At 39.4% G+C, this 27,538-nt stretch overlaps 1 protein-coding gene across 3 annotated transcripts in view; it reads right to left on the bottom strand.

Moving 5' to 3' along the window:
* Positions 1-27,538, bottom strand: part of PTPRE (protein tyrosine phosphatase receptor type E) — a 146,415-nt gene that overhangs the window by 58,517 nt on the left and 60,360 nt on the right. The gene's annotated exons all lie outside the window — the stretch shown is intronic.

Raw genomic sequence — 27,538 nt, 5'->3', positions numbered from 1 at the left:
TTTGTACACTGGTTCTCCTACAGTACATGAGATGAAAGAATCACGAAGTGCATACCCATTTATGTTTTGAAAGATGTAAGACTGCCATTTGGTAATATCAATTACACCATCAGCCTTTTCCTGAAGTATTACATAAACATTACCAGCCAAAGTATATTTTGTTAGCCAGAGGCAGCTTATTTTCATTTCACTAGGCACCAACAATCTCAGTGATTACAGGATAAACTACAACCCACAACTTTGTTCTTAGGTGGTCTTCTTTAAAGCATATTGTTGCAAAGAAAGCATGGACTACCTAAATTCTGCACACCAAATTATATTACCCGATGGCATCCATGATCTTCAAGTTACCGTAATAAGGTTACAATTTCAGTGCAATATTAACATCAGGACTGTGATACTTTTATAGATTTTAAAGAACTAACATTAGTTATTTGCTAATCAATACATACATCTGCAGAAATCCAGTAATTTCACAACAATTTTTCTGTTATCATTTCTTATTATCTTCAAAATGCATCTTTAAACATTTTCAGACCTCAAGATAAAATAGACGACCAACTATTAACAGCAAAATATAGACAAGATAATTAATACTATACATAGGAAATTAAAGTACCACAGATGGACATGTTTCTCACTATTACAAAAATACGACCAGGCAAAAATAAACATTGATTCCACTGTTTCACACTTTTATATACATGTGCTTAGATCTTATTGGGGAAAAAGAACATATAGTCTGAAAACCAGTTGTGTAATGTAAGGGAAGATACACTTTTCACTCTTTTCCTCAAGTGGAAATGAAGAGCCTTTGCTGTTACTCTTGGGACAGACACTCGCTAGCAAAACAAAACAAAACAAAACATACTCTCTGAATTGTACTGTTTAGCTGAAATTAAAAGAAGCCTGCTTATTGGGAGGAAAGTGATGACAAACCTAGACAGCATCTTAAAAAGCAGAGACATCACCTTGTCGACAAAGGTCCACATAATCAAAGCTATGGTTTGCTTTGATTATCAAAGCTGATGACACACAGCTCTACATCTCCTTTACACCAACTTCAGTGGATGCCGTCCGGTCCCTCCAGCGCTGCCTGGAGACTGTACTGGAATGGATGCAGTCAAATGGATTGAGGCTGAACCCAGACAAGACGGAGGTCTTCAGGGTGGGCGGCCCTTCCGTCAGCGGCATAGGTGGCTTCCTCTCCTTTGGAGGGACGACCCTTGCCGCAAAGAGTGAGGTCCGCGTCTGTGGTCTGCTCCACCTATTTTCATCTATGGCGGATTGCCCAGCTGCGACCATATCTTGTCGGGGAGCCCTCACTACTCTAGTCCATGTGCTTGTAATCTAGAGATTAGACCATTGTAACGTACTCTACGTGGGGCTGCCTTTGAGGCTGATGCGGAAACTTCAGATGGTCCAGAATGCAGAAGCCAGGCTCCTTCGTGGGGTGAGAAAACACCAGCATATCTCCCCCACTCTGGCTACTTTGCACTGGTTGCCCATCCGTTTCTGCGTTGACTTCAAAGTGCTAATGATCACTTATAAAGCCCTATACGGTTTGGGACCTCAATATTTGGCAGACCGTCTTCTCCCACCCAGATCTACCCGAATCACCCGACATAGCCAGCAGGGGCGGCTGAGGGGTCTGACACCGAGAGAGGCCCGGAAGGAAAAAACAAGAAACTGGGCCTTCTCAGCGGTGGCTCCTCGGCTGTGGAACACCCTTCCAACAGAAATTTGGCTGGCACCCTCGCTGGGTGTTTTTAAAAGCCAGTTAAAAACTTGGTTATTCAGGCAGGCCTTCCCTCCAGTCAATTAAGTCTTTCTCCTTTTTTCTTTTCTTTGCTATTCCATCTTGGTAATCCTCTCTTTAAATTAATTGTTTTAAATTGAAATTGTAATTGTAATTTTATGATTTTATATATTTTTATACTGTTCTGTTTTATTTTGTAAGCCGCCCCGAGTAGACATGGTCTAGAGGGGCGGGGTAAAAATCAAATAAATAAATAAAATAAATAAATGGTTTTCCCAGTAGTGATGTATGGGAGTGAGAGCTGGACCATAAAGAAGGCTGACCGCCAAATAATTGATGCTTTTTGGATTGTGGTGTTGGAGGAGGCTCTTGAGAGTCCCCTGGCCTGCAAGGAGAACAAACCTATCCATTCTAAAGGAAATCAACCCTGGAAGGACAGATCCTGAAGCTGAGGCTCCAATACTTTGGCCATCTCATGAGAAGAGAAGACTCCCTGGAAAAGACCCTGATGTTGGGAAAGTGTGAAGGCAAGAGGAGAAGGGGACAACAGAGGATGAGATGGTTGGACAGTGTCATCAAAGCTACCAACATGAATTTGGCTGTGTTGGAAGTGGAAGACAGGAGGGCCTGGCATGCTCTGGTCCATGGGGTCACAAAGAGTCGGACACGACTAAACGACTAAACAACAACTGTTTAGGTGAAATAAAATTTCTATGAATATAAATTTTCTTAGGAAAGTGTTAATAAAGATGGAAAAGATACTTTACTTCCAGGTTCATAAAGCATGTTTGTTAAAGTACCATATCTCACTGTACTCCAAAAGTAGCTGCCTGCATATTATTGTACAGCAGATGGTGCTATGTCTGTACCATATAAGGCATGTGACAAGCAAATCCTGCAGCACTTTGAAATACAGAAAATAGAAAACTATGCCAACATCATAACATAAAATGTTTCAAATAGAAAGTACCAAAAATTAGAATATTTCTCACAAAGATAAGTGGAATAATGTACATGGACTCAAGAGACATACCAACAGTTTTCTACAGAGAACAAGCATCAAAAATCAGTTTCCATCAAAAATTAATGTCAGTACAAATGAATGGACAAAGTGCAAAATATTCCAATGGACTCAAAGTTAAAATGTACAGTTTCTTCTATAAAATGTGTTAAGCACCATAATGAGCTATTTAAAAAGGACTGCAAAAAAACCACACATGCTCTATATACTCTGATAGAGATTATCTGACTTTTGTTTCATCACATGGCAGGTAGATCAGTCGCACAATAGAAGTTTTCTACAGATTATTTAATGGTCTTGCAGATGACTACTGATTACTGTCCACAAGATAAAATGAATGTGAGACAGAATATACCAGCTCTGGAGGAAAACTGAAGAAAAACTGGTTGTGATTATTAAAATGTTATGGACAGTAGAGTGCATAAACAAAGCCAAAATCTTCATGAGTACCACTAGAGCATAATGCAGCAGGATCTCTCACTTATGCAAGTATTGCTTGTGTGCAGAGAGCCTTTTATTGAATATCTGGTTTGCAGTTCTTCACGTGAGGTCCTATAACTTCTGCAGGTTAAACCACTTGCACTATGTCTGTTGTGTGGGCAGTGTGACTGTCCAGGATCCTGGCGTATTAATTTTTTTATGGACTCAAAGGTCAGTTTATACAATGCATCTTTTCTTAACCTTCTCTGTTTATATTTTCTTGTGAATAGCAATGTAGTAAAATGAACTCTGTGTGTGTGTGTGTGTGTGTGTGTGTGTGTGTTTGTGTTTGTTGTTACACACTGGAGAAGAGACACCTACTGCTAAAATTAAAAGTTAGATCACAAGCTTTGGGGGGAATTAAAACAGATATTAAGATCTTGACCTAACTGAAAATTCCTATGAGTTCGCTTACTGGAAATACTGATTTTTTTTTTTTTTTGAAAAATTGACTACTAAGCATACCTAAAAGATAAAAGAATTGTGAAGTTGCAATCCATAAAGACAGAGAATAGTTGTAGTAAATTTCATCTAGCAGCAGCAAAAAAGATGCAGCTGCAGTAATTAAGCACAGTCGCACATAATTATAACTAGTTTTATCAAGAGGAAAATGAAAGACAAAAAACCCTGGGCTAAATAAAAACGGCACACTGACTTTTTAAGTATCATAGTGCACCATGCACTGCAATTTGCAGGATCAGCTGAACAATGGAGGTTGGCTGAAAAATGACATAGTGCTCTAATAGTGATCAGTGAGTTGTTTTATATTTGCAAGTGCAGGAAATAATACAATGGAGAAAAACAGAAATAATAATCAGAAAGTAGCAGAATAATCAGTTTCTCCTTTGTCTGCAGTTGTGCCCTCCATATTGTAACCGTCCATAGAAAGTACACTAATTATTTGGGCTAGATAACAGGAGACATGAAGTTGTTGAACTACAGTTATTTAGTGTGCATAACATTAGGCAGAATATAGTTCATCTTGTTTCATGCATGTCAGGAATGAAGCCATAAATTTTTGAAAGGTTTTTGCAGGCTCACCTGCTGTCTTTAATGGGTTTGGCTGGAAGAGACCTTTCTGGGCTGGGGTGACTGTCAAACTACCCAACATTAACCAATTATTCCCTCCTGTCTCTCTGTTCAGGGTTTCCCCTCACTCTCTTTTGCCTGTTGGCAGTCAGTAAGTCTGTTGAAGTCTGTTGAGGCCTGTTTGCTCAAAGCAGTCATGTTTGTTCCAGAGTTGCTGTTTTTATTTGTTCAATTGTAAGTAAATGAAATCTGTTACGTTGTATCACACTGGTCTCCTTTTCTTGATCTTCTGCCAGGCACTGTCCCTGCCTAAAACCGGATAACACGTTCTCATACTAATGTCTCAAAGTGCATTATTTAGATGGTAAGTACCAATTAATGAGAGAAAGGGGTGGTCTACTCTGGTGAACTTCAAAGTACTCTGCTCTGTGAATCCCTGTATTTCTGCTGTGCAGCTAGAGGAACCTAACCAAAATTCAAAACTCTGCAACATAAATTATATGAAGTCTTTATTAAACTATTCAGACTAGCACAGAAAACTGACTTTAAATCAAATATGAACACTGTGAGAAACCCTAATGTCAAACAGATTATTTACAGTAATCAATCACATTCTCTGTTTGCATCATCAGACGATTATGGAATGAACTCCAAATCATAAACACCTCCAACTTATTTCTCTTTATCAAAAGTCAGTCCGCTTCCTTGCCTGAAGAGATGCAAATTAAGGGAGGATTACAGCTATGTGAAATGAAAAGATGAAGAAGGTGCTTTTGTCTTGGTAAACATTCAATAAATTCACATGTCTATTGGGAACGTTTGGTATGAGTGGTTTAAGGTATAAAGAGGATTGAGAAATCTGGTTAGAGGGCTCAGTCTCACTCTTGGAGAAGGGGCTTTATCCAGATACTGCTTTGAGATGCTTGAAAGAATGTATTCTGTGTATGCCTAGGAGCTATGCTGACTCTACAATAAGGTGTGAGTATCAGGTAGACTAGTTAACTTTGTTATTTTCTGGTGTGAACTACTGTATTACCTCAGACTGCTGTGTATTTTGCTCCAAGTACGTTTGTGATCCTTTTTGGAACTTTTGCTCCTTTCCCTTCTTTTAATAAAATATATAAATCTCTTCAACCAATTGTGTGGGTTGTTGGCTCAGAGGGCTTATGGTACTAAAGCCAAATCTTGCCTTGACCAGCTGCTGGGAAATTTGGTATTTGTGTGGGCAGGATGGATTTGATTTAAATCATGATTCAAACCACTAGACAGTAACACTTGATTTAAATCATGATTTTTAAAGACTCATTCTTGCTGGTAATTATAATCTTTAATATTTGCAGATGAAGATTTCATATTTAAAATAATAACCTGCCAGATTAGTAAAACAGCTCTTTCAGAACAGATTTTAGTTTAATAGGTTAATCACTCATATTTGGAGAAAACACTCAAATTGTTTTATTTTGCTAAAACAATAACATTATATAGCATACATATTCTTATATTTGCTTAAACATGAATGAATTCATTGTTTGCACATAGATTTGCAGATCAACAATGGGATTAAGGTCTTTTCTTGAACGTTGCTCATTTCATACAATTTTTACTGTGAAAAAGTGCATGTTATCTCAGCTTGGATAACTTGGATTAATTTAATGAGTTTGCCAAAAATGTAAATATTGCATGAATATACAGCTTCATGCTACATAAGTTCTATTTCATGCTGAATAAACTTTGAACTATAATGTATCTTAAACAGAAAACTATATTTAGAGTTTTTTCCAACCAAAATTTGACTTAAATTTTAAGAACTATTTAAATAAAAATATACAATTTTTGATTTTTTTAAATCATTATTTTTAATTCATCCTATGTGTGGGTGTGGTGGCAGCTCTATCTTGCAAGGTAGGCATATTGCTTCTAAGTATTTAGCATGCGGATTTTTTTAAAAAATAAACTCCTGGCAGATATTGCCAGTTCTGAGCAGACTGGAGTTCTTGGAAGTGATCTGGTGCCAAGCAAGCTCCACCATCATCACTACAAGGGACTCTCCCTGGGTCCACCCACCCAAGAAAAAGGAAGGTAGTGTGGTTCAGTGGCTATAGGGAGGGAACCCTGACAGGCAACCATCACTCAGATTTATGAATTTGCTTTCTTATATTTTTATTGATCAACAAAAGCTGCCTTTAAGGACTGTTGTAAAAGGCATCAAAAAAACCACTATTAATAAACTGAGAACCCCTTCTCAACTGAAAGAACTAAGTACAATTGTAAAAAAGAGAAAATCAATCCAGGACAAAGATCTGCTCTGTTTTCAGTCAGGGTTGCATTCCCCTCAAAACCATTCATTACTATAGGTTGGGGATTCTCCTGAATCCAATGTAGCTGTTAAATGTGGAGGTAACCGCAGAAGCCTGTGCTGCAGGGTCAGAAGACCAAGCAGTCGTAAGATCGAATCCACGCGACGGAGTGAGCGCCCGTTGCTTGTCCCAGCTCCCGCCAACCTAGCGGTTCGAAAGCATGCAAATGCGAGTAGATAAATAGGTACCATCTCGGTGGGAAGGTAAACAGTGTTCCGTGTCTAAATCACACTGGCCATGTGACCACGGAAAGATTGTCTTCGGACAAAACGCTGGCTCTATGGCTTGAAGAGCGGGATGAGCGCCGCCCCCTAGAGTCGAACACGACTGGACAAAAATTGTCAAGGGGAACCTTTACCTTTACCTAACATGGGTGGTTAAGAGTGTCTTTTGCTATTACTACTTGATGCAGCACTACAAACTAGCACAAACTAGATCTGGGACACAAGGCATTCATGCCCTAGTTTCTTCCAGACTTGACTGTGGTAATACTCTCTGTGTTAGCCTGCTTTTGAAGACAGTGAGTTCATCTTCAAATTGCTTTAAAATGCTGCTGCCAAAATTGGTTATATGAAGAAGAATTATATATCTGTTTTAGATCCGCTCTGAGTTCATTTCTAATCTGAATGCAAGATAGTGAGTGGCTTTAGCTCTTAAAGCCTTACATGATCTTAGATCTGGGTATTTTAAGAGGTGTCAGCTCTGTATGAGTATACTGGAGAATTCAACTTGGCTTTTAAGATCTTTTTGTTATTTCTCCTCCAACAGAAATTGGCTTAATTGGAGATTCAGAAAATGTCCTTTTTCATTGTGGTACTGGTGATGGAGACTTTCCCCACAAAGTTTTAACTGGCCCCTCATTGACCATTTCCTATATAGCAGTCAGAACTATATTTCCAGTGTGGGTGCTGTTGTTATTGTACTGCTATAGCACCAACCACCAATGCTGAAGAGGCTGAAATTGACCAATTCTATGAAGACTTACAACACCTTCTAGAACTGACACCAAAGAAAGATCTTCTCATTTTAGGGGACTGGAATGCTAAAGTAGGGAGTCAAGAGAACAAAGGAAAAGGAACAACAGGAAAGTTTGGCCTTGGAGTTCAAAATGAAGCAGGACAAAGGCTAATAGAGTTTTGTCAAGAGAACAAGCTGGTCACCACAAACACTCTTTTCCAACCACACAAGAGGCAACTCTACACATGGAAATCACCAGATGGGCAATATCGAAATCAGACTGATTATATTATTTGCAGCCAAAGATGGAGAAGCTATTCTATACAGCCAGCAAAAACAAGACCTGGAGCTGATTGTGGCTCTGATCATCAGATTCTTATAGCACAGCTCAAGCTTAAATTGAAGAAAGTAGGAAAAAACACTGGGCTAGTCAGGTATAATCTAAACCAAATCCTTTATGAATACACAGTGAAAGTGAAGAACAGATTTAAGGAACTCGATTTGGTGGACAGAGTGCCTGAAGAACTACGGATGGAGGCTCAGAGCATTGTACAGGAAGCAGCAACAAAAACCATCCCAAAGAAAAGGAAATGCAAGAAAGCAAAGTGGCTGTCCAACGAGGCCTTGCAAATAGCAGAGAAGAGAAGGGAAACAAAATGCAAGGGAGATACAGAAGTTACAGAAAATTGAATGCAGACTTCCAAAGAATAGCAAGGAGAGACAAGGGGGCCTTCTTAAATGAACAGTGCAAAGAAATAGAGGAAAAGAATAGAAAGGGAAAAACCACAGATCTGTTCAAGAAAATTGGAGATATTAAAGGAACATTTTCTGCAAAGATGGACATGATAAAGGACAAAAATCGTAGGGATCTTACAAAAGCAGAAGACATAAAGAAGAGGCGTCAAGAATACACAGAGGAATTATACTAGAAAGATCTGGATGTCCCGGACAACCCAGATACTCTGGTTGATGACCTTGAGCCAGACTGGAGAGTGAAGTCATGTGGGCCTTAGAAAGCATGGCTAACAACAAGGCCAGTGGAGGTGATAGAATTCCAGTTGAACTATTTAAAATCTTAAAAGATGATGCTGTTAAGGTGCTACACTCAATATGCCAGCGAGTTTAGAAAATTCCGCAGTGGCCAGAGGATTGGGAAAGATCAGTCTACATCCCAATCCCAAAGAAGGACAGTGCCAAAGAATGCTCCAACTATTGGTAGTATTAAGATCTGTCCCAATCTTGTTAGACAAAAGGTTACCAATTACCCCTAATAAAAACACATGGTTTCTTATTTGGCAGGGAATAGGCACACCCAGTGTGGGATACCCAGTCTGGTGTAGTGAATAGAGCAATAGACTAGGACTCAAGAGCCTTTGGTTCAAATCCCCGCTCAGCCATGGAAATTCACTGGGGTTATTTATTTATTTATGTATGTATTTTATTTAACCTATAAACCTCCCACACTACCCAAAGGTCTCTGGGAGGCTTACAACAATTTTAATGCAATAAAAAGATAAAACAAGTAGAATAGAATTACAAATACAATAGTCTAAAAATTGCCATTAGGACCCACAGTTGATATTATTTCAATTAAAAATCTTCTGGAACAGGAAGGTTTTGACCTGGTGCCGAAACGTCATTAATGTCAGCACCAGACGAATCTCACTTGGGGTAGCATTCCATAGTCTAGGGGCAGCTGCCAAAAAGGCCTTTTGTCTACTGACTTTAAAATCTTCGTCCCAAGAGTATATGGCGTAGGCTGCTAGAAATCCTGAAAGGAAATTCAGCTAATATGAAATACAAACAACTACTGTCTGATGAACTTGAATTTTTATTTATTTTATTTATATCCCGCCTATCTGGTCGGTTAAGACCACTCTAGGCGGCTAACAGCATAAAATAGTATAAAAAATTTTAAATAGAAGAAACCTTAGGAGAGGGAGGAAACAATAGGAGAGAGGGAGGAGAGGGCATCAGGAATTGTCTGGAGGGAAGGCCTGCCGAAACATCCATGTTTTTAGTTGATTTTTAAAGATACCCAGCGAAGGTGCCACGCGAATCTCAGGAGGTAGGTTGTTCCAAAGGCGAGGAGCCACCGCCGAGAAGGCCCGATTTCTTGTCTTTACCTTCCGGGCCTCCCTCGGCGTTAGGCTCCTCAGCCTCACCTCCTGGCTTGCACGAGTGACACGGGTAGATCTTGGTGGGAGTAGGCGTTCTATATTATAATTAAGAACTTAGTTCCAGAAAGAATATTCTTCTATAACTGACAATATAGCAATTCCATGTCATCGCCTGGCTTGCAGCCCACTTGTTCCTGCACTAAGCCAGGGGGCTCATTGGCCTTATAGGTCCCTTCCAACTCCATTTTTCTATGATTCTATTAAAGCTTAGGTCAAATAAAACATGCTACTCTTTAAAGTGCCATAAGACTCTGCACATTAGAAGACTCTGACAAGACATCCCCCCAGTTTTTGGGAGGCAAGGACTGTTTTTCCCAAACAACATGTTCCAATATATTGTCCAGGACTATGACCAGGACAGGGCTGTCAAGATTGCTAGACTATTACGCGGCAAAGAAAATCTACAAGCAAGGCATCACCGCCCTCGCCTGACAGGAGGGGATGTCAAAGCCTGAAATTTTGTATAAATAATGTACTAAATGATTAAAAGGGTATAAGAAGTGTAACCCTGGAAATATGAGATGTGATCATAAAATGGACGTCTGAACAGCAATGTGGTGCTTGTTAGCCAATAGCTTGAAGCCAACAGCTAATTTTGCTAAAGTTGCAAAATATATTTAAAAGGCTATAGGCTCTTCGAGGTTAACAAAACACATTAGAAATCCAATAAGGTTTCCTTGTCATGCGAACATCCATATTAAGTGAATTCAGCTTTTTATTTATTTTTATTTTTTATTTATTTAATTTATATCCCGCCTATCTGAATCACATAGGACCACTCTAGGCGGCTTACAACAATGACAATTTACAATAAAAATTAATACAATTTTAAGGTAGAGGAAAAGCAAGAACGAAGTGAAACGAAGACTAGGGCAAAGGAAAAATAGGGAAGGTCAGGAATTGGCTGTGGGGAAGGCCTGCCGGAACATCAGTGAATTCAGCTCTCCACTTTAGTGAATCCAATAGAAAAAAACACTCATTTTGATAAGATAGCAACATTCAATATTCAATATATTACCATTTGTGACCTGATATATCCAATGTTCCTGGGATTGTCCTCTGCATCCACTGAGGCCACTGTCAAGTCTCCATGGTAAGCCACATGGGACAAGTCAGAAGCCTCCCATGATGAAAGAACAATGCCTGCCTCTCATGAAACTGGGTAAGATATCGAGTCTGCCTCTTCTGAGGCACAGCAGCCTTTCAAACAATTCACTATCTATTCTGCTTTGAGGAAATTGAGGTTTTGTAACAAAAAATCTAGAGTCTACTTTTTTTATTTTTAGGGTATAAAAACAATTGAACAGAATACAAAATTGAAGCAGCACCTCCACAAAGAAGAAACAAATACACTGTACCCTGAAGCCACAAACATCTTTTCAAAAGCTTTTTATGTATAGGTCAAGGAAATGCTCATGTCTACTGTACTTTGGAATGCTGTCAGTCACAAATAATGCTGAGCTCTGCTAAAGGTAAAATGGAAGCTAACATTCATCAAGGTCACAGCACCTGCTGGGAAATGCAGAGTGATTCTGCTCCATCACTCCCCACTCCCAGAATAGGATTTTATAACTACAAACCCTTCAGAAACACCCTCCTCCCCCTGCCATCTACTCTTCCCCTGTGAAGAAGTGGGAGTTCCTCTAGAGACGTTCTATAGGTCCTGTATTTTGTGGGCTCTTGTGTAAATCATATTACATTCTCAGTTGAGTGAAACTAGAATGCACCTCTGTGGAATCTGGTAAATTGTCCCCTTTTTAATCAGTGCAATAAATTACATTCTACACAAGCTATTGAAAGAATAAAAAATACTGCAAGGTAACAACCAAATCAATAAAATATGGAAAAAAATAACTTTTTCCAACTGGGAGAGTGAGCCATATTTATAAAATTAGTGCTGATACTAGGCAAAAGTTTTTTGTTTAATCAAACATCTTGTCAAGACCTTCAGCTGTGCTCTCTAGGGACTACATCAAGTTATGCAGACTGAGGGAGAATTAAAAATTAATATCACCATTTGTCTTTAAGTAAAATACTGCTTTAATGAAGAAAATATATGTTTAAATTCACAGAAATAAATATTATCACCAGAATAAGAAACGGAGCTTGAAAGACAATGGTTGACATATAAACCTTGTAGATTTCATTGGAAATTATGTGTGTGTAAGTTCTGTGTTGAACATACACTGCTCAACATAAAAAAAAAACCTTACGATCATGGCCACTGGTCCCATCACCTCCTGGCAAATCGAATGGGAAGACATGGAAGCCGTGACAGATTTTACTTTCTTGGGCTCCATGATCACTGCAAATGGTCACAGCAGCCACAAAATTAAAAGATGCCTGCTTCTTGGGAGGAAAGCGATGACAAACCTAGACAAAATCTTAAAAAGCAAAGACATCACCTTGTCAACAAAAGTCTGCATAGTCAAAGCTATGGTTTTCCCTGTAGCGATGTATGGAAGTGAGAGCTGGACCATAAAGAAAGCTGACCGCGAAAGAATTGATGCTTTTGAATTGTGGTGCTGGAGGAGGCTCTTGTGAGTCCCCCAGACTGCAAGGAAAACAAATCTATCAATTCTAAAGGAAATCAACCCTGAGTGCTCTCTTGAAGGAGAGATCCTGAAGCTGATCCTTAGGCTCGAATACAGTGGTGCCCGCATGACAATGATAATCTGTCCCATTGAAATCGCTGTTTAGTGAAATCGTCGTCATGCGAAATCCATTTCCCCACTGGAATGCATTGAACCCTGGTTTAATGCGTTCCAATGGGGAAAATACCTCGTCATCCAGCAAAGATCGCCCATAGGGAAGCCATTTTGCGAGTGCCGATCAGCTGTTAAAATGGCTGTCCTGCGAAGCGTGGGTCTGGAAAACACAGGGCAGCCATTTTGTGAAGCCTCCGATCAGCTGTAAAAATCATCATCTTGTGAACAAATGGGTCACGAAGCACAGACCTAATCAACGTCCAGTGAAAATCCCCCATTGGAATGACTGTTTTGTGAATCGCTATAGCGATCGCAAAAAGTCATCGTTATGCAGATTTGTCGTTCAGCGGGGTCGTCTTGTGAGGTACCACTGTACATCTCATAAGAAGAAAAATCTCCCTGGAAAAGACCCTGATGTTGGGAAAGTGTGAAGGCAATAGGAGAAGGGGATGACAGAGGATGAAATGGTTGAACAATGTCATCAAAGCGACCAACATGAATTTGACCCAACTCTGGGAGGCAGTGGAAGACAGGAGGGCCTGGCGTGCTCTGCTCCATGGGGTCACAAAGAGTCAGACATGACTAAACAACAACGACAACAAACAGAGACCTGGTAATCGAAAGATCTTGCCTCTGGATAAAACACAGTTTAGTGGTCTCTGTAATCATTGCAGCTTTGGGAACAATATCAAACAAATTCACGCAATATTATAAGCAGTTGCAGATTCAGAAATAACACCATCAGAGATACAAAAAAGGCAATATTAGGAACAGCATACACACTGCTCCAATATTTAACTTAGGTTTTTTTTTTTAGAACTTGTATCAGTTATATGATACCAGTCAGTGTTTTTATAGTTTTAATTGACTGTGCCTGGTGTTTTTGAACAACAACAAGAACACCCCAAACCAGATTAAATTAATCAAACCCTTACCATCCAAAATCAGCCTATTTTTAAAGTAGTAGCTATGCTCTCATTCCTTTTTCTGCTACATATACCTGCTTCAGCTAAGTTGGAGCTGAGGGGATTAGGTAACAAGAAACACATGCTTATCAGAAATTCTGTTCCCCATTTCTCCAGAGTCATTCTAAAGGGTGAGCCAAAGTCACTGAAACAAGCAAAGAAACTACCTTGCCCTTTATCTTTGAACATGTAAAATGCTGACTTCCCTCCCAAAAGGTTTAGTGCTAAATAAAAAACAAACAGTTAGCCAGCCCTTTTGGAAAACATGGACAGAAAAGCTCCCTTCATGCATTAATCACATTTTTATAACACTAATCCCTAAAAAAGATTTGGCCATCACTTGACACAATTTGAGTATCAGTTGACTATCTTTTTTTGTTTGGTCAGCCAAATGCTCAATTATACTGAAAAACATTTACCTCACCAAATACACATAAATGTTCATATATCTTGGGGTATGTTTATAGCAAGGGGATCGTGTGTGCATATGTGTGTGTCTTGAACTCTTTTGAGTACATATCATTCACAGTGATAAATTTGGTATAAGAAATACAGTGGTGCCTTGCTTAACGGGCGCCCCATTTAACGAAGAAATCGCATAGCGATTAACTTTTTACGATCGCTTTGCAATGTTCCCTATGGGGAAAAATCGCTTTGCGATCGGTACCCTGTTTCGCTTACCGATCATCGCAAAGTGATGATTTTTTAACAGCTGATCGGCGGTTCCAAAATGGCAGCTGGGTAAAAAAAATGGCCGCCCGCTGTTTTCTGGGATGGATTCCTCGCTTGCTCGGCAGTGAAAATGGCCGCCGTATGGAGGATTTTCGCTTTAAGGTGAGTCTGAAGCCCATAGGAATGCATTGAAGGGGTTTCAATGCATTCCTATGGGCTTTTTAATATTGCATAGCGACGAAATTGCTTTGCAGCGGTTTTTGCTGCACTGATTATCGTCGTTATGCAAGGCAGCACTGTATAGGACCTATGCAATGCATATGCTGATTTTCTGTCAATGCATGGAGCAAATGCAGGATAGTAGAGGCTGTGCCTCGATGATACATTCATACATGTGGGAAAGTATATTACAAATATATAAATCTCATAAACATTTTGCATCAAATTTGATTTGTGTTGAAGTGCAGAAATCTCGGTTACACCACTTAACATAATTTTGTAATACGTGCAACTGTTGCTTGGGAACTACTCTTCTAGAGAGTAATCCTAGGGCCATAGTGGATGGTGTATTTTAAATATTCATCTTTGATTAAAGGAGTGGCTAGATGGGTATTAATCCATAATTCACACCATGTTTCTCACAATTCCTGTTAATATTTACTCCATCAACTATATGACATTACAGTTAATTGCAAGTAGAGCAGATCTTTTGACATGAGTAAATAGTATATTTTGTTCAGTCAACAGGGCGTGCTTTTTTGTTTTTGCTTTTTAATATACTTTTCCACTCACATTATTTTGTCTTGCTTTCGAATTATGTGATTGGTCCTTGAGGGCCACTGTTAGGCATGTGCAGATAACAACACTGATGATGCAGAGAGAGCGTTGTAGTGTGAGAGTGAACCCTACTTCTTTTGCCTACCATCTGGCTCACCTCTAATAAGGACTACAACTGCCATACAATTTGTAAACTATGGTTTGTTTGTTTTAAAAAATTATCCTAGTTAATCTCTCATATTTTGTTGCACGTAACGGATACAGCACAAATTCAGATGTTTACCCTGTCTTTTTAGCTTGCTAAAGATATTTTTTTTAAAAGGGATTTGAATATTGGCAAAAGGGGCAGAAAAGGATGAAGGAGAAAAGGGGTTGTGTGACTTTTGGTACTTGAAATGCACTTTCATAGGATAATTGAACACTCCTCTGTAAATGACGACAGCAGTTTAAATGCCAGGGTGCAGTACAAGGATATTAGCATCAACGTGGGGCAAACTTCTGTGTGGTCAACCCTGATGTGATTTTTTTTCCCAAAAAGGTTTTTAAGGGATAAACTTTGTTCCATTTCTGTAAACTTCTACTGCAGTTTCCAATCCTTTGTTTCAACTATTTATCACCCATCACAAGTTAATTACACAAAAGAGATCCCGATGTCTAAAAGAAAAGCACGGCTATTGTCACTAGACCTTCCTCACTGTTGCAAGACTTTTGTCCCCAGGGTCCATAGGCTGAGCAGTAACATCTGCAGGAGGAAAGCCCACACAAGTTGTAAACCAGTAATGCAACAAGCACTGATAGGGGGAATTCCAACAGTCAAGGAAAGGAATTCTCATGCTGCTCTCCCGCTTTCACTCTGGGACCATCCACTGAGACCAGTGGTTCTGTGTGTGATCCAGCCCTATGACCACCGGTTGGCAAGAGTACATGAAAGAGCATTAGCTACTTGAAAATATTTTAAAAGAACAATAAGCCGTTATGGGATCACCATCTGTATTCTTATTTCAGTGGATCCTCCAGAGCTTTCTTTAAGGTGGAGGAAGCCCCTCAGAAGCGTTAAGGACCAGGGATAAGGACTTGAGTTGCTGGACGCGCTGTCACGTTGGACTTAAGTCGACACAGAGTTTTTTTCCCAATGACTCAGACTTGACTTGTGACTTGGAACCCACCCACGCCCTCCCTTTCTCCTGTTTTTAATAGGAACTCGAACTCAGGACTTGATACCAAAGATTCAAACTAAGGACTCAGACCCAAAGAATTGCCAACATCCTGGTCAGGACTTAACCTCACTGGCTCCAGAAGAGAGGTTGCCATTTTAAGTAGAAAGCTGCCATCATCACCTATCCAGACAAAGAATCAGAGCACAGAGTTTACCCTTTACCAGACAATAGGGAACTCTTAAAATGCTCTCAAAACTCAAAGGTAGACATGCTTGATTTTTGGCTATGCATGAGACTTAGATAACCAGGGTTCCCCCAAAAACAATCTCCAGACCAAAAGTCTTAATGGTTTGTTTGAATAATAATAGTAAACAAGTATATATTTTGCTGAAAGCAAGGAAGTAAAGGTTGCCGGTTATGAAAACAGTTGCAAAATCCAATAACAAACTTTTGGAAATTAACAAATGAACTTATGCAAAACAAAACAACAGACTTAAAACACTGGCAAAATAAAGAACATTGGGAAAAATAGAATTGCAGGTAAGAAAGCAAGAAAATACTAACCTGTCATTCTCTGCTTCTTATCAGCCCTGGTTTCTTAGCAGCTCCCAGGTGGCTTGACTAACTTCTAAGTTCCATCTCTAAAGCTCTTGCTAACTGTGGCATAGCTGGAAGCCCTTTCTCCTGCTAAAATCTAACCATCTCCTTTCACTCTTCACCTCTTCATCCTTTCTCCATCTCCCAAGAGTCATCTTAAAGATTCCCTTTCACTTCTTACTCTTGGCCTCAGGGGTGTGAATCCTGCAGGCACAAGTCTGGAATGGCTTCTTTGAACTAATCCTTAATTCATTCGGTTTACTCTCTCTTCAGGTACATTAATTGTTCTCCCATTGTACATCAAGGTCTGCTTCAAACCATTTGGCTAGCTCAACCTTTAGCTTAAACCATTTGGCCAGTTTAACCTATCAAAGAGGAACCTACTCCCTGGCATCCTGCCTGACTTCCCTTTTGTAATGGATGGTCCTTTGATGTACACTTTCCCATGGGAATGGAAGCTAGCTAGGACACATCATTTTTACAAGGATTCAAAATTATATCAAAGAATTAATAGGCATCTTGTCCATTTCTGTACATAAACCAACTACATGAAGCTAAAAATATGTCACAAATACCATGCCAGTTTGTCCTCTGCCTCTTCTCTGTCTCCCAAAAACTTCCAAAATACTATTTCTGCTTGCTGTCCTCCACCCCTGAATATTTAATCTTAAAAAGAACTCTCCTCACTCTTCTCATCAGTCTCCTTCTTACTGGACCTTCCTGATGGCTCCCTGTTCTGATATCCTCTTTATGGTCTAGATATGGTTATTACTTTCCTAAACCTGAATATTCAGGAACGATGCCCATGATCAGGTCCATCACAGCATACATGGCACAAATAGTAAGCGAAGAGCACTTTCAATACCCTCCATTCAGTTTGCAATGTTGCCAAGTTGTGCCCACAATATTTGTGGTATTTGCTCTGCTTAAACTGCTTGATAATCTTGCCTCAACATGTTCTGATTGTTATTGAAAAAAAAAACAATACATAACTCCAGTTGAAAGTTGAAAAAGGAAAAACATATAAGGTTCACATTCATTGCATTTCACGCAAGTCTATTTTTACAGGAAGTTTATTTTTTATGGTTAGGAGGACACAAACAGAACTTTGGAGGTTAAGAGAGTTTACACTTGTTTACCCACCCTGCCTCACTAGTCATTCAGCAAACATCAAGCCACCAAGTTCATCTTGGCACCCCTTCCTCTAGGTATGCCAAGTGGCCACCCTGCTTGCCCACATTTAAGACTGTCTCCGTCTGTTGTCTAGACTTAAGATCAACAGTGTCATTCAGCTTTGGCAAGTCTGCATCAAATGGGTATTGAACTGTCCATAGTTACCAACCAGTACAGCTGACATTCCAGGTCTGTCTGGCAAAACGTGCTTACATTTGCCACCAAGTATTATTATATGCAAAACAAATTTTGCTATCACCTCTAATGTCTCAGCATAGGGCACACAAAGTGGTCTTTCCATTCCCCACAGGTCAAAGTAAGCATTGTCTTCTCCAGTTACTCAGGAGAGAACTAAATATTCTTAATCAAGAAATACATGGATTAAAATCAACCAGAAAGAAGACTTTACATCAACATTCTATTGGATATTCATGTGCATGCAAGAGGAACCATGAAAGTTGCCACAGCTAATTGTTTAAGTCTCAGGAACACAACTAGAAAAGGAACCAAACATATATAACTGACACCTCACCAATCAGCTACAGAAATGATTCCTCTTGTGTACAGTAAATATCAACAGGCCCAAAGAAGCAAACAGATTTGAAATAAAATAATTCAGGTTCTCTAGTTACAGGTGCAGTGGTACCTCGACTTACAAACTTAATCCGTATTGGAATGGTGTTCGTATGTTGAAAAGTTCGTAAGTCGAGGCAAACTTTTCCATAGGACTGCGTTGAAAACTATCAGCTGTTTTTCATTCTTAAGTTGAGGCGCTGTTCTAAAGTCAAAGCATTAGTTCCCATAGGAACTAATGCAAAGCCAGTTAATCTATATCTACCACTAGGGGGTGAATTTTTAAATTTTTTTTCTTCTTTTGACCTAAGATGAACTTTGGTCAAAAAAAGAGCAGGAAAGTTTTTTCTTTCTTTCTTTTTGTTTGTAAGTTGAGGCTCAGTTTGCAAGTCAAAGCAACATTTTGCGAATGAAGCTGTTCGTAACTCAAATCATTTGCAAGTGGAGACATTCGTAAGTCGAGGTACCACTGTAGTGTATCTGAAATTTCTGCATTTTTCTAGTAATCCAGTCAGTGTAATTTTCTTGTTCAACTGCATTATCCATGTTTCCAAAGTCACCATCCATTCCCCAAAATTTTACCTATCATAATATACACAATATTAAAATATTATATAACCCAAACACAATGACACTTAACCACCCAAGAGGCCGTTTGCTTTTAATAGGATTTATGACCCAGAAATAATTGGTAGACTATCTTGAAATTTTTGTTACAGAATCAAACAAAAGACTTCATTTTTATTAAACCTTCTGTCTTGCAAAGATAAAAAGCAAAATTCCCTGCAGGCATTCAGGGAAAAAAGTACAATTTGAAGTCATGCTTGAGACTTCTACTGTGACAGAGAAGATTATGCATTTATTTTAAGTGAGAGCTTAAATTTAGGAAATTAACCTTGAGTAAATCTTTTGAATGATGTACCATGTAATCCCTCTATCTTCTAGTACACATACTACATGAAGACTCCAGGAGTGGCTGCTACTGAGCACCAACATGCTTTTGGTAACACCATGAGGGCAAAGAAGATGATGGCAAGAACTAGTATTTGAATCACACATCACAAGGTTTTTTGTTTTGTTTTTTGTTTTTTGTTTTGTCTGTGTGCACAGTCTAAGTGCTGTGCCCTGTGCATAAGAGGTAGGAGAATATACATCATTCAGCTTTGAATATGGCAGGTCATCTTCAGATAATTTCATTTACTAAATTCATGTGGAACACAGAGCAACCTCTGACTATAAAGAAACATAAAATTTAACTGGGTGGCCGAAAGATTGTCCTAGCTCCTGAACATATGGTGTTCTTCCCCAATCATCCTCCTGTTCCTCTCACAGGTTCTGCTAGCACTGAAACCTTCTGGACTTCCTTCTTTAAAAGGAGTAACAACACACTTCACTTTGAGCAGCAATGAGTCCATGGGTCAAGTTCTACACTTCAACACTTTAGATGAGTGCCACCTCAAATAGGGAGAAATTACTATTTGTTATGGGACATGTGTTCCCTCACCACTGTATTTTGTATTCTAACATTATTAGTTTTGTGAGCGGCTATTGGAAGTTAAATATGAGCTTAATCTGCAAGTGTGACTGCGAAAACACTTATTTAGTTACATTTATGTCCTTCCTTTCCTCCAGTGGGTCAAAGAAGGCACTTTCTCCAGTTCACTATTCTATCCTCATAACAGCCCTCTATGGAAAGTTAAGGCTGACAGAGTGTGTTCACTCCAAGGTCTCTAAATGACTTTTCATGGTGGTGGTTTGAATCCTATTTTCCTGAGTCCTTGTACAGCAAAGTAACCAGTAGATAGTGGTACCTTGCAAGACGAATGCCTCACCAAACGAAAAACTTGCAAGACGAATGGTTTTGGTGATGGGGTTGATGACTCGCAAGATGAATGTTCCTATGGCCGTGCTTCACAAGACAGATGTTTTCTGTTTTTTGTTCCTGCCTCATGTTTGCTGATTTTAAATGTTTTTCTATGATGTTTAAAAAGTTAAAGTTTTTTTATTGAAATTTTTGAAATCATTTGCACAATATGTATGGCTTTAAAGAGCACTTAATAAACCCTCTGTAAACCAAATTTGACTTTGTTCTGTTTTTTTGTGTTTTTTTGCCCATAGAAACACATTAATTAGATTTCAATGCATTCCTATGGGAAAACGCGTTTCACAAGATGAATTTTTTGCAAGACGACATTAACTGCGGAACGAATTAAATTCATCTTGCGGGGCATCACTGTACTATACTATATACATATAAACTTTGTTTCTGGCCATGGATCTTTACAATGTGCTGACTGCTGTAGCATATAAAATCCAATTAAAACAGGAAATTACCTTAAAACCATTAAAACCAATAAAGCCAATAAAACCCAGTCTACGAATATTGTCATAACATATAATGCCAGTCCATTGTATTCAGAGTTGATGTGGCATTATGACCTTTGAAGAATCGAAGCCTCAGCTGCTAGCGCAAATTGTGCTACAGCATATGTAATGTGCTACTGTGTATCAGCAAGCAATCCTACTACTGTTTCAGTGGTGGTATGGTTAAAATACATCTGAATGATGGGTGACACAAATCTTTCTCTAGTTTTTTTATAGAGAGGACAGAATAGTAGATAACGAGTTAGATCCTCAATCTGGTTGCAGCCAAAAACACATTTTCGTTCCTCAACTGGGATTCCTTTATATCTCCCTTCGAGGTATGCTGAGACCATATGTCCAAATCTAAGTTCTGTAAAAGCTCTGTGAATCTGTGGAAAAGTCAATGACTCAAAATATTTTGGTTTTGCATGATTCACCTGAAGTTGGGGATACCAGGTAGAAAAACGGGACCCAACAATAGCTGCCCTAACCTGACTAGCATCAAGATCAAAGATTCAGTTCCTAAGGTTGCGAGAGCTTAAACTAAGGAACTTTTCCATGAGAAGATTGTGGACCTTTAATTTTTTGTGACATTGTTGTCCCATCCACCAGCCTTTAGTTGTTCTAACCAACAGCACTTTGTCAGGGAGGAGTCCTCCAAACTGTTCAGTCTATGCCAATATCTAAAATAAGCCAGACTTATTCTAGCGGGAATTGAGAGTAGGCCTAACTCAGCTCTGAGGTGAGCCGAGGGAGTTCCTGGGGGGAAACCCCAGTATCAGCTTCATGAATTTGGTCTGCAGGATTTCTAATTTGGGCTTGGCTGCCTCTCCCCATAGTTCTGTCCCGTAGAGCATTTGTGCTAGAATTCTGACAACAAACACTTTGAGCAGGATTTACCAGCCAGCCTCCTCTGCTGTAGAAAAATATTTTTAATTGCCCTATTGATATGGTACTCAATAAGATGGTAGCATTTAAATGCTGTCTCCAGGAGAGTTTCTCACAAAATTGAAGGCCCAAATATTTAAATGAGTGTACCTGCTCAATAGCATACCCATCCAGTGACCAGTTATGCTTAGGGGCTCTCTTCCCACAGACCATAACCTTTGTTTTGGTATAGTTGATTGTTAGTCACTCCTCTTTACAAATTTGGACAGCATTCTTTTAAGACCAATTTTATTCAAAGATAGCAAAACCAGGTCATCAGCATAAAGCAGTATTGAGATCTTCCTACAACCAATGGTTGGAGGGAAGAATGTGGGGAAAACCATTTGAGGGATAAGGCTGTTTATATAAAAGTTGAAGAGAAAAGGTGCTAAAATGCAAACTTGTTTCACCCCTCAGCTAATGTTGAACCTGTTGTGATAGAGCTCCCTGTAAGCCTATACACACTTTCATCGTATTTTCTTTATGTAGTTGCTGTATGAGCCACAGGAGTCTCTTGTCAATGTTTTTTCCAATTTACACCAGAGGTATTCTCTATCTGTCAGGTCACAGGCTGATGGAAAATCCACAAAGGCAGCGTAAAGATATGTGTTTGGAGTTTTGTTGTATTTACTAATTACATGATGTAAAACAAAGGCTTGATCGATTGTACTTCTGCCTTTTCTGAAGCCTGCCTGTTCTTCGAAGATGATAGAATGTTTGTTGTCCCAATCTAGAAGCCTATTCAGGAGGTAGCTAGCATAAAGCTTAGAGGCCACATTGAGAAGACTGATAGGTCTAAAGTTATAAGGATCTAAAGGATCGCCTTTCTTAAAAATTGGCACAACAATGCTAGTTTGCCAACCTGTGGGAAGGTTGCTTGTGCTGTTAATGTAGGTGAATAGACTGGCTAGAATGGGAGACCACAACTGAATGTTGATAGCAAAAACCACAGCGGGGATCTTATCTTCCCTGGAAGCCTTGACATTCCAAAGAGTTTGAATCAGGTCCCCAATTTCTGTGGGGGAAACAGGTGGCCATTCAGGGGAATTAGAGAGAGTGTGATGTGTAATGTTTGTAAGAATGCTACCCCAAAAAAATGTGACTGAAGTGGGAGGCCCATACCTCTGGCGTGATGGAGTTGGCAATCTCAAAGGCTTTCTGTGAGAAGCCTCTTTCTATCTGCTTCCAGAATTTGGGCTCATTACCCTCAATAAGGGCCTGGCCCAAAGATTTCCAGTTCTCTAAGCAGAAAGCCTTCTTTTTTCCTCTAAGTAGAGATTTATATTCTTTCCGTAGATGTTGCAGGAAAGCTGTAGCTTCATCAGTGCCAATATGTTTTGCCTGTCTTGTTGCTCTGCTCAGCTCTTTTTCCTTGGTCTTACATTCCCTGTTGAACCACAACCACTGAGCTTCAGACATTCTTTCTGGGTGTGTAATGGTTAGGTGTGGTTTAAGTGCAAGAACTATACCCTGGTAGACCTTGCAAATGTTCTGGGTCCCCAGAAGAGCATGTTGTTGTGGCTCTTGGAGTGTATTGGTGCTCAGCATCTGCCTTATAGTGTCATCAGTTTTAATAGAGCATTTAAACGTTTTCTCACCTAAAACGTGGCCCAGCATTTTGTGGTTTATTAATACCCCTGACTGATTTTGTCAGAATCTTAAAGACACTCTAAGGGGGAGATGGTTACTTTCTGGCCTGTCATCCATTGCTAGGGAGTATACATAAGGGAGAATGGCAGAAGATGCTCTAATATAGTCTTCCACACTAGCACCCTTATCTGTTAAAGTGTAGTAGCCATTTGAGGTGTCCAGGTGAGAACCATTTAGGCATACAAGAGGGAAATTGTAAATCAATGGAAAGACAAATTTGCCAAAGTTGCTGATTACCTTTTCTTGGGAGGTTTGGGAGGTCCTTTTACCCTTTCCAAGCTCCAAGCCAAGGGCTTTTTCCATCATACAAACACTGTTTCCCATTCTAGCTTTAAAATCACCACAAATTATAAAAAAAAATAGTTGGGATATTCAGAAAGTAATGTATCAAGAAGGTCCTCCAATTTAGCCCAAGCCTCTGAAGCAGATAGTCGTTGACACAGATCAAAGGACCTGGTTTGAAGCCATGTATTGTGAGAACTTGCCAATAGCTAGAGTTCAGTTCAGCTATCTCTGTTCCTTTCAAGCCAGTAGTGGAGGAAATTGAAATAGCCAGGCCCCCACTTCCTCTTGCTGAAGTTGAATTTTTTTGACCTGGAAATTCCCATGCCCTATATCCCTGTAAACTTAAAGAGTCTTTCTCCAGAAGCCAAGTCTCTTGCAGGCAAATTATATCAAATGACTGAAAGTACTGTATGAAATCGGAGTCAACCAATTTATTCTTCCATCTTGCAATATTCCAAGATAGAAAGTTCAGAGGCTGACGTTGTATCTTATCTGCTGTTAGTCAATCTTGGGAGAGGGCTGCTAGAGGGACATATCTGTTGTCCAAGTGCCGTTCAGAGTTAGACCTATTGGAAGTTCTGAAGTGACTGGGTAGGTGGCTCTTCCCCTTGGAGGTTTGATAAATTCTATAACTACTGGAAGACTTGTTGATACCAATCCTTGGAGCCTCTCTTTTTTGTGTTCTCTGGTTGTTACATATGTTTATGAAACCACGGGGTTGATTAATCAAGATATTATTGGGGGCAGTTACAAAAGGTGGACATACCTCTTTCCCTCTATAGTTTAAGTTAGGCTCAGGGGGTGCAACACCAGCGTCGTTGGGGGCATTTCCCTGGACCTGGAGTACTCATAATTAGAAGAGAGCTCAACCGTTCTATCTGATTTTCCATGTGGTATTGGAATCCTTTTGAAATTTACATCGTGTCCAAATTCATCAGCCATTACCCTCCCATCAAAAGTACCCCATTGATTCGTGGCATACGGCTGTCTGTTTGTTTTGAATGGTCTTTGTAAGTTTCGTTTTGCAGTTGATTTGGTGTGCTATACGTGTTCCCCATTTGAATGATACTGGTATGTCTTCAAACTTAAATATTAAGCCCAAAAAATTATAAGCATGTCCATTTTCTTTGAACAACAGATGCACCCTCCCCCTCCACTTTTCAGGCTTTATAGGATTTATACACGAGCAATGCATATACATTAAGGGATCTCAATCTTTACCCGGAATGTCCAAAATATCCCGTGTTACATCAGTGTTAGTTTTCCATGTATTATTTGAACTTCTTAAAGGCCAGTAATATAACTCACGGTGTTAGATAATGAGACTGTAGACTGTGGCTTCTAGACAAAACCTACCTACTTCCGTAAGAAGTCGTAGGTAGGTATTGTTTGGCAGTATGTTGTTCCTATCTGTAGGGGCTATAAATGAGGACTGTGAGCCTTTTACGTCTGGGATAACATGCCATTTGTCAATTACTATGAAGTCTACATTTGAAAGGATTAAATTCAGGTCCTCAGCAGCTTTTCTTGCATTACAATTCTCGGCCTGAGTTTCTGGAACCTTTTCAGAGTTTGCGGCCAACTCTGTGTCCTCCAACTACTGTATAAGATGCTATTCTTTTCGAGTTAGGCAGGGGTGGAAGTTTGGGTCTGGGTTAGGAAATGTCTGGGGGTGCTGCTGCTGTCAAAATCCCTGTTTTTATCAGGGTGGCTATGAGTTGGAGAGTTGCTTTCAGGTCGAATATTTCTTGATGTAGTGCATGTAGTTTATCAAAGATGCTTTGAGTTGATTTTGCAGATAGGAAGCACTGGTCACGCAATTGAGTGTAGATAATTTTGATGTCTTCATTATCAGGTCCGTAAGATTTGTCTATTTGTTCTTCTATGGATATATTCTTTGGATCGGTGTTTGATAAATTTGGATTTTTCTCAGGCAAGTCCATTGATAAAATTGATGACCTTTCCTGTAATCCTGGGTCCACTGACCAATTGCCAATCAAGTAACCAGAAAGTAGCCATATCATTTCTTTGGGAATCTCTGATTATCACATTCATATCTTGATTGTCTTAGATGAAGTACTTGAGACAAATTCCCTTGAAAACATTTTCCCAGTGGAACTGGAAAAGTCCTGTTGACTAATGGAGGTTAAAAGCACGCAGAAGTCTACTATAGCCCTTTGACTTTTACTTCTGGGAGCATTGTTACTTCCAGCACAAGTTTTCTGGGCTCTAGTAACAACCATTGGTAGTGTTTTTATGTGCTGTTGAATCACACCTGCACCCAGGAGAGTTAGAGACGTCTGCAAATCCTAGTGCAGATCCTAGTGTGGTTTCTTTATTTCTTTATAACCTTGCCTTCTATGATGTCTCCTTATCAGATAGCTCAGGCAACCCCCGACATTTGACTTCTAAATATCTTCTAAATAATTCACAGTATTACGGCGTAGTTCTTGTATGGCCTTTCCAAACATTCTGTTGCTGGTAAAGTCCCCCAGGGAGACTTCGTTGTTTGGCTATACCTTGTATATACATATGACAATACGGTGGTACCTCGCAATACAATGTTAATTCGTTCTGCGAAAAACGTCTTCTGAAAACATCATCTTGCGAAACGCGGTTCCCTATTGGAATACATTGAAATCTACTTAATGCGTTCCAATGGGAAAATCATTGTCTTGCGAAAATCGTCCATAGAAAACATCATCTTGCAAAATGAGGTTCCCCACTGGAATGCACTGAAATCTACTTAATGTGTTCCAATGGGGAAAAATTGTCGTCTTGCAAAAATTGTCCATAGAAAACATCGTCTTGTGAAGCGCAACAGCGATCGCAAAAACTAATCGTCTTGCGAGGCAATCGTCTTGCAAGGCACCACTGTAAATTGATTTGAAATTTCAGTGCTTCTTGCTCTCTTTGGTTCCAGCCACCACCGGGAAGCAAAGTTCTTTTAATGAATCAACTTGAGCAGATGAATACTTTGTATTAAAAATAAAGATTAAAAAGGGAGCAGAGCTTGATACAAATGCTGTTCCTCCCTCAGACCGGAACCAGAAACCATATACTATACTAACCTCTAAGGAAATCATACTGCAGGAGCCTAAAATGCATTGATCACAGGGAATACACTCCCTTTAATGTCTAGTTTGACCCTTGGATTGGCACTACAGAACTCTTAAATTAAGAAATAAGAAAATAAAGAATTTTTTAACAAGAATGTTTTCTTCTAATTAACACTGCTTATCAGCAGAGAAACATGAGCTGAACATCACCTAAGCTTGCGAATTTTTTTACTCTGTTTTTTCTAAACTGAACATTATCAATAATAAATAAATAATTCTTGGCCGAACTTAATATGTCCAGGACACCCAAGCCCTAAAACCATCTTTCAGTAGCATTGCAGATATCATATTCTATTCAGCCTTGTTTTGGCTGTCTAATTTTCCACACAGTTATAGTCATCTCATGGACAGAGGGGATGGGCATGCCAGCTATGCTTCTCCATTATATCTTGCATAAGGTAGAGGCTGAACAAATGTAGAGCCGGTAGAGGCTGAATAAAGGAACCTAATATACCTCTGTAGGCTTTCCCACAAACTCTAAATCACTAGTATCCCAAATTCCTGAGATCTCTTCCAAATGAAATATCTGTTCTCCATAATTTATCAGATTATGCTGTTCTTCATATTTTCCCATCACCTCTGTGATATTCTTCTTGTCTTGGTTATCATCACAATAATTACAATGTCTTTTCATGCTTTTTTCACCCCACCTAATAACAAATCTCACTTTATTCCAGAAGGCAAAATCCTAATTCAGTGCAAATTTATTTCTGTTGTCAGCTTTCAATTAGCATTTCTAATCAGATCCAAAAATGAAACAGCTGCAGAAAATAAGCCCCAGAAGGGAT

The sequence above is a fragment of the Pogona vitticeps genome, chromosome 3 (genome assembly GCF_051106095.1).
Source record: "Pogona vitticeps strain Pit_001003342236 chromosome 3, PviZW2.1, whole genome shotgun sequence".
Taxonomy (NCBI): domain Eukaryota; kingdom Metazoa; phylum Chordata; class Lepidosauria; order Squamata; family Agamidae; genus Pogona; species Pogona vitticeps.
Note: the sequence above shows the minus strand (reverse complement) of the source record. Positions and strands in the feature narration are given on the sequence as shown.